Source organism: Arachis ipaensis, chromosome B3, assembly GCF_059453495.1.
Source record: "Arachis ipaensis isolate K30076 ecotype BB chromosome B3, ASM5945349v1, whole genome shotgun sequence".
Taxonomy (NCBI): domain Eukaryota; kingdom Viridiplantae; phylum Streptophyta; class Magnoliopsida; order Fabales; family Fabaceae; genus Arachis; species Arachis ipaensis.
In genome coordinates this window covers 21,377,844-21,386,872 of record NC_142438.1, presented here as the reverse complement: position 1 = coordinate 21,386,872, position 9,029 = coordinate 21,377,844, and the positions used below count along the sequence as shown (strand labels likewise).

Sequence of the window (9,029 nt, the reverse complement as noted above, 5' to 3'; positions counted from 1 at the left end):
CAGCTTGCTCTTCAGTAACATCCTCATTCTCTTCAGAAGAGGATAACTCATCAGAGCTCATGAATGGCATAAGAAGGTTCAATGGAACTCTATGGTCTCTAGATGAGTCTCAGATTCCTTAGGTTCCTCAGAGGGAAGCTCCTTATTGATCAATGGACGTCCCAGGAGGTCTTCCTCCTTGGGATTCACGTCCTTCTCCTCTCTTATGGGTTCGGCCATGGTAATTAATTCAATGGCCTTGCACTCTCCTTTTGGATTCTCTTCTGTATTGCTTGGGAGAGTACTAGGAGGGATTTCAGTGATCCTTTTACTCAGCTGGCCCACTTGTGCTTCCAAATTTCTAATGGAAGACCTTGTTTCATTCATGAAACTCATAGTGGCCTTAGATAGATCAGAGACTAAATTTGCTAAGCTAGATGGATTCTGCTCAGAATTCTCTGTCTGTTGCTGAGTGGATGATGGAAAAGGCTTGCTATTGCTAAACCTGTTTCTTCCACCATTATTAAAGCCTTGTTGAGGCTTTTGATCCTTCCATGAGAGATTTGGGTGATTTCTCCATGATGGATTGTAGGTGTTTCCATATGGTTCACCCATGTATTTTAACTCTGCTATTGCAGGGTTCTCAGGATCATAAGCTTCTTCCTCAGAAGATGCCTCTTGAGTACTGTTGGATGCAGCTTGCATTCCATTCAGACTCTGAGAAATCATATTGACTTGCTGAGTCAATATTTTATTCTGAGCCAATATGGCATTCAGAGTATCAATTTCAAGAACTCCTTTCTTCATAGGCGTCCCATTACTCACAGGATTCCTCTCAGAAGTGTACATAAACTGGTTATTAGCAACCATGTCAATGAGTTCTTGAGCTTTTGCAGGCGTTTTCTTTAGGTGAATGGATCCACCTGCAGAAGTATCCAATGACATCTTAGCTAATTCAGACAGACCATCATAAAATATATCCAGGATGGTCCATTCTGAAAGCATGTCAGAATGACACTTTTTGGTCAGTCCTTTGTATCTCTCCCAAGCTTCATAGAGGGATTCTCCTTCTTTCTGTCTGAAGGTCTGAACATCCACTCTAAGCTTACTCAGCTTTTGAGGAGGAAAGAACTTGGCTAAGAAAGCCTTGACCAGCTTATCCCAAGAGTTCAGGCTATCCTTAGGTTGAGAGTCCAACCATATTCTAGCTCTGTCTCTCACAGCAAAAGGGAAAAGCATGAGCCTATAGACTTCAGGATCTACTCCATTAGTCTTAACAGTATCACAGATCTGCAAGAATTCAGTTAAAAACTGAAAAGGATCTTCAGATGGAAGTCCATGAAACTTGCAGTTCTGCTGCATCAGAGAAACTAGTTGAGGTTTCAGCTCAAAATTGTTTGCTCCAATGGTAGGAATGGAGATGCTTCTTCCATGTAAATTGGAATTAGGTGCAGTAAAGTCACCAAGCATTCTCCTTGCATTATTGTTGTTGGGTTCGGCTGCCATCTCCTTTACTTGTTCGAAATTTTCAATAAGGTTGTCTCTGGATTGTTGTAATTTAGCTTCTCTTAGTTTTCTCTTCAGAGTCCTTTCAGGTTCTGGATCAGCTTCAACAAAAATGCCTTTTTCTTTGTCCCTGCTCATAAGAAAGAGAAGGGAAAAAGAAAAGAAGAGGAATCCTCTATGTCACAATAAAGAGGTTCCTTATTGTTAGTAGAAGAAGAAAAGGAATAGGGGTGAAGAAGAATGAAGAATCCAAACACAAAAGTGATGATAGGAGCAGAGATGTGAGATGAAGAGAAGTGTTAGTAGATGAATAAATAAATAGAAGGGGATGAGAGGAGGAGAGAATTTTTGAAAATAATTTTTGAAAAAGAGTTAGTGATTTTCGAAAATAGTTTTTGAAAAAGGTTAGTAGTTTTTCGAAAATTCAAATAAAAAATAAAATAATTAGTCTAATTAGAAAGAAATTTTGAAAAAGAGGGAAGATTTTTTCGAAAATTAGAGAGAGAGAGTTAGTTAGGTAGTTTTGAAAAAGGTAAGAAACAAACAAAAAAAAGTTAGTTAGTTAGTTGAAACAAATTTTGAAAAGATAAGAAGTTAGGAAGTTAGAAAAGATATTTTGCAATCACTTTTTTGAAAAAGGTAAGATAAGAAGATATTTTTGAAAAGATATGATAGAAATTAGTTTTTGAAAAAGATTTGATTTTTAAAATCTCAATTAATGACTTGATTCACAAGAAATCACAAGATATGATTCTAGAACTTAAAGTTTGAATCTTTCTTAACAAGTAAGTAACAAACTTGAAATTTTTGAATCAAAACATTAATTGATGATGTTATTTTCGAAAATATGATGTAAAATTAAGAAAAAAATTTTTGAAAAAAATTTTTGAAATTTTTGAAAATAACTAAAAAAATTGAAAAAAAGATTTGATTTTTGAAAAAGATTTTGAAAAAGATAAGATTTTTTTTAATTGAAAATTTGATTTGACTCATAAAAACAACTAGATTTTAAAAATTTTTGAAAAAGTCAAATCTAATTTTCGAAATTTTAAGAGAGAAAAAGGGAAAGATATTTTTTTTTATTTTTGAATTTTTATGATGAGAGAGAAAAACAAGAAAAATGATGCAATGCATGAAAGTCATGGATCAAAACAATGAATGCATGCAAGAATGCTATGAATGTCAAGATGAACACCAAGAACACTATGAAGATCATGATGAACATCAAGAACACATTTTTGAAAAAATTTTAATGCAAAAAAAACATGCAAGACACCAAACTTAGAATTCTTTAATGCTTAGACATAAAGAATTCAGGAATGCATATGAAAAACAAGAAAAGACACAAAACATGCAAATGCAAAGATCAAACAAGAAGACTTACCAAGAACAACTTGAAGATCATGAAGAACACTATGAATGCATGAATTTTTTCGAAAAATGCAAGATGAACATGCAATTGACACCAAACTTATAACATGACTCAAGACTCAAACAAGAAACACAAAAAATATTTTTGATTTTTATGATTTTCTAATTTTTTTGTATTTTTTCGAAAATTATTTGAAAAACAAAAATAAGGATTCCAAAATTTTTAATATGAATTCCAGGAATCTTATGCTCTTTAGTCTAAAGCTCCAATCAAAGGGTCAGGCATGGCTTAATAGCTAGCCAAGCTTTAGTATGTAACTCAGACATGACAAGCCTAACATGCCCTACAGAAGAATTAGACATGGCTTTACAGCTAGCCAGGCTTCAACATGCTTCTTGAAACACTAGAATTCATTCTTAAAAATTCTGAAGAAAAATATATTTTTGAAAACATTTTTATTTAAAAATTTTTTTTTTGTAAACAAAAGAGAAAATTTTTTTGAAAGATTTTTTTGAAAGATTTTTGAAAACTTTTTGAAAAGAAAACGAAAAGAGAATTACCCAATCTGAGCAACAAGATGAACCGTCAGTTGTCCAAACTCGAACAATCCCCGGCAACGGCGCCAAAAACTTGGTATGCGAAATTGTTACTCAGGTTGTGAATTATTGTTCGAAATTGATTCCCTGACGATGGCACCAAAAACAAATGCACAGAACCATGGTCTAAACATATCTTCACAACTTCGCATAACTAACCAGCAAGTGCACTGGGTCGTCCAAGTAATAAACCTTACGTGAGTAAGGGTCGATCCCACGGAGATTGTTGGTATGAAGCAAGCTATGGCCACCTTGTAAATCTCAGTCAGGCAGATATAAAATAGTTATGGAGTTTTCGAAATTAATACTAAAATAAGGATAGAAATACTTATGTAAATCATTGGTGAGAATTTCAGATAAGCGTATGGAGATGCATTCATTCCTCTGAACCTTTGCTTTCCTGCTGTCTTCATCCAATCAGTCTTACTCCTTTCTATGGCTGGCTTTATGTAAGGATATCACCGGTGCCAATGGCTACTTTCAATCCTCTCGGAAAAATGGTCCAAATGCTCTGTCACAGCACGGCCAATCGTCTGGAGGCATCACCCTTGTCGTTAGTTGCATCCTATTCCTCTATGTGAAAATGGTCCGATGCGCTGTCACTGCATGGCTAATCATCTTGGAGGTTCTCGATCATACTGGAATAGAATTTACTATCCTTTTGCGTCTGTCACTACGCCTAGCACTCGCGAGTTTGGAGTTCGTCACAGTCATTCAATCCCAGAGTCCTACTCGGAATACCACGGACAAGGTTTAGACTTTCCGGACTCTCATGAATGCCGCCATCAATCTAGCTTATACCACGAAGATTCTGATTAAAAGATCTAAGAGATACTCATTCAATCTAATGTAGAACGGAAGTGGTTGTCAGGCACGCGTTCATAGGGAATGATGATGATTGTCACGTTCATCACATTCAAGTTGAAGTGTGAATGAATATCTTAGAAGCTGAATAAGTTGAATTGAATAGAAAACAGTAGTACTTTGCATTAATCCTTGAGGAACAGCAGAGCTCCACACCTTAATCTATGGAGTGCAGAAACTCTACCGTTGAAAATACATAAGTGATAATGGAGTTCATTGGTCTCGGCCCCAGAGGGGAACCGGAGTAGCCAAGACTTTCGAATACAATGATAAAAAGTTCTATTTATAATAAACTAGTCACTAGGGTTTACAGAAGTAAGTAATTAATGCATAAATCCACTTCCGGGGCCCACTTGGTGTGTGCTTGGGCTGAGCTTGAAGTCTACACGTGGAGAGGTCATTCTTGGAGTTGAACGCCAGCTTTTGTGCCAGTTTGGGCGTTGAACTCCACATTGCAACTTGTTTCTGGCGCTGGACGCCAGAATTGGGCAGAGAGTTGGCGTTGAACGCCAGTTTGCGTCATCTAAACTTGGGCAAAGTATGGACTATTATATATTGTTGGAAAGCCCTGGATGTTTACTTTCCAACGCAATTGGAAGAGCGCCATTTTGAGTTCTGTAGCTCCAGAAAATCTATTTTGAGTGCAGGGAGGTCAGAATCCAACAGCATCAGCAGTCCTTCTTCAACCTCTGAATCTGATTTTTTCTCAAGTCCCTCAATTTCAGCCAGAAAATATCTAAAATCACAGAAAAATACACAAACTCATAGTAAAGTCCAGAAATATGAATTTAACATAAAAACTAATGAAAACATCCCTAAAAGTAACTAGATTCTACTAAAAACATACTAAAAACAATGCCAAAAAGCGTATAAATTATCCGCTCAACATAAGCCTAAATCAAACTTCCATTCCTTCGATTATTAGCATTAGGCTTAACATTATATTTAATTTGCTAATCTTTTTATTCACAGGAAAATCATTATGAAGGAGAGAGAGAACTTAATCACACAAATTGTGAAGATCAAATACTAGAGAGTAAAAACCACCAATTTGTGAAGATGATGAGGAATCTATTTACTATTGTAATATATCAATCTCTTTTCTTTATGATTAGATATGGTTATGACTTAGACTCTTATGATGTGATTTTAAAGTATCTTAGTTTATTTGACTTCTAAAATCTCTTTTATAGGTCACAAATATGTATGAATCTTATAGAATACTTTAAAAATCAAATTTGATGGTAAATATTCAATTAATTTTTTTTAGTAATTTGATTCAAATAGTTAAGGTTATTTATTGACACTAAATTAAAAAAATAGTTGGAATATTAATTTTAATGCAACAGGAGAAAATTATTGTAAATAAAAAATATATAACTACAAAAAACCGTTGTTAAAAGTCACAAAAGGCAAAGGTTTTAAAACCGTTGTCAAAAAACGACACCAATGGTAACGCCTTAAAATCGTTGTCTTAGACGACTATAAAATGGTAATGGTATTAAAACCGTTGCCAAAAAACACACCAACGGTAACGCTTTAAAACCGTTGGCTTTGTGAATAATAAAACTACAACAGTTTAAAACCGTTGCCTATCCAGTTATGGTTTTAAACCGTTGGATCATGAAAGAGAACGGTTTAAAACCATTGCTTATTGAGTAACGGTTCGAAACCGTTGTTTAAAATTTTCTTTCAAAACCATTGTCTATACCAATAATTTTGGCAACAATTTTTTTGTTACCGTTACCTTAGGTAAAAAACCGTTGCCTTTGAGCATTGGTAACGGCCGCATATACCACAGGTCAAAAACCGTTGTCAAAGCGTTGCCTAAAGTTTTAGGAACGGTTTTTCAATCTACGACAACAGTTTTTGACTGTTGCGAAAACCCTTATTTGTTGTAGTGACGACACTGTCTTTTTACAAATTCTCGCGTAGGCGGCAGGTGGCTGGCATACCCATAACCCCTGTTATGCTGAAAATTACAATTTTTTAGTTTTTAACCATTCCTCTAGCTTTTCAAATATCTGTAACCCCTATTTGAGGTCCGATAACTAGTGTCAGGCTTAGGAAAGAAAGCGAACCTATTAAGGGAGTTAGGTTGACATTGAGGAAGATTGGTGAAGTGAAAATTTGAATTATTAAAATATGGGTAAAGGTGTATGAGATATGAATAAGAATGATGATGATAATAATGAATTGTGATTGTATGAGATATGAATAAGGGTGATGATGATATTGATGAATTATGACTGAAAGATCCATGTGGCATATGCATTTGCAATTATCTGAGACACGAATTTTCCTGGGTAGATGCAGTGGCTTGCCATCACTTGCTCTAGGTTGAGACTCGATACTCTGTTGACCCTCCGTTGCAAGATGTGACTAACACTTTAACTCCCTGGATTCTCCCAATGAGATGATAAATGATTGATTATATATATATGCATAAACTCTTAGGGATGCGCGCATGCAGAAACTATCCAGGGTTTGCTACCAGACATGTTAGGTTTGGCTAGATAGCCAACAGATGAGACTCATGGGCTATAGGACAAACATGCATCATATGCACTTGTATGTTTTGTGTGAGTATGCAATTGTTTTGGCTTGCCTATTTGCTTGACGAACGGATTTTTGACGGCTTAGAAATTCACTAATGAAATCTCGTTGTAAAGTATAGTTCCTAAACCAAGCAATAATCCTTTCATACAAAAAGTGTTTGTCACTAGTACAAACCCCTAAAATTTATAAACCGAAGTATTGGACCTCGGGTCGTTCTCCCTAGGAATTACAATAAAGTGTCTTGTTATTGGTTATGAGTTATTTTGGGGTTTTGGACAAGAAGCATGAAAAGTAAATGGCAATGAAAATAAACTATAAAAGGCTCTTGGCAAGGTGTGAAAATTAGAAGTTCTATCCTAGTTATCCTTCTCAATTGTGATGAGAATTGTTCATTGCTACCACTTAGTTAACCTCTAATAGAAAGTCAAGTGGATAAATCAACTTGATTCCACAAGTCCTAGCCAACTCCCAAGGGAAAGACTAGCTTTAGTGGTATCTAAATCAATTAGCAACTTCTAATTATCAATCAACAAAGACATTAGATAACTCAAGCGTCACTAATTACTCTACCATAGCCAAGAGGAGTAAAATCTATACTAAAATCCAACCAAGCATTTCATCAAACACTTGGAAGGCATAAAAGAAAAGCAAAGTAAATTGGTAACAAAAATAGAATCTAACAACAATTATGGCAATGAATTAACAACAACAATCAAAAGGAACACAATTATTATGAATTACCTCTAATTGAATTGAAAGAAAATAGAAGGAGCAAAAGTAGATCTACAACAAAACATAAGAACAACATAAAGGAAATTACAACAAAAGAATAGAAGAAGAATGAATGTAACAACAAGGAATTGAAAGGTAGAAGGAGATGAAAGCATGAATTAAAATCTAGATCTAAAAACTAAACCTAATTCTAATCCTAATTCTAGAGAGAAGTGAGAGCTTCTCTCTCTAGAAACTAACTCTCACTACTAAACTAAGCTAAAACTAAACTAATGGTAACTAACTTCTAAAGTATGAAAAGTATGTAAAAGTATGTTCATTCCCCTTCAATCCTTGGCTTAAATAGCATCAGAAATGAGTTGGATTGGGCCCACAAGGCTTTAGAATTCGCTGGCCACGTTTTGTTTTAAGTGAACCAGGTGGCAGCAACGGCGCGTGCGCGTACTATGCGCGTACGCGTCACCATGCGCGGTTCAACCATAGCAAATCTTATATCGTTTCGAAGCCCCGGATGTTAGCTTTCCAACCCAACTGGAACCGCATCATTCGGACCTCTGTAGCTCAAGTTATGGCCGATTAAGTGCGAAGAGGTCGGCTTGACAACTTTCCGGTTCTTCCATTTCTTCATGAGTTCTCCAACTTTTCATGCTTTCTTTCTTCATTCCCTTGATCCAATCTTTGCCTCCTAAACCTTAAATCACTTAACAAACATATCAAGGCATCTAATAGAATCAAGGTGAATTAAATTTAGCTATTTTGAGTCCTAAAAAGCATGTTTTCACATTCAAGCACAATTAAAGGAGAATATACAAAACCATGCTATTTCTTGAATAAATATGGGTAAAAGGTGATAAAATCTCCAAAAATCAATACAAAACAAACCGTCAAATTGGGGTTTGTCAACCTCCCCACACTTAAACCAAGCATGTCCTCATGCTTAAACCAAGAATGAAGTAAGGGTATGGCATTTATTCAATGGAAACTAACTAAATGCAATCTACCTATATGCAACTATCTAAATGAATGCAAGTGCTTGGTCAAAATAAATCAATTCCCAAGAAACATATATGCACAAGGGCTAAGGACTAGCAAGTCTAATCCACAATTGAATTGAGTTATTAAATATTTTTACAAACTTGCATGAAGAATGATGATCATAGGTGAAAACATGTAATTGAGCATCAAACCCTCACCGGTAGTGTTTGCACTCTATTCACTCAAGTGTTTAGGGTTGATTCACTCAATTCTCCTCTATTTCATGCTTTCCAAGATTTATTTTTCTTCTAACAATCAACATTTATTTCATGCATGCATACATATATCATGAGGTCTTTTCATAGGTTGTAATGGGGTTAGGGTCAAGGTAGGGTGCATATTTGGTTAAGTGAGCTTGGAATTTGAATCTTTGATAAGCTTAAACT

The 9,029-nt window shown here is 35.4% G+C and overlaps 1 non-coding gene across 1 annotated transcript; it reads left to right on the top strand.

Annotated features, from left to right (window-relative positions):
• Positions 1 to 982: 982 nt before the first annotated feature.
• On the top strand, positions 983 to 1,086 carry LOC148570013 (small nucleolar RNA R71). The gene has a single exon (XR_015908284.1). It is a non-coding gene; the product is annotated as a small nucleolar RNA R71 (small nucleolar RNA).
• The last annotated feature ends 7,943 nt before the right edge of the window (positions 1,087 to 9,029 follow it).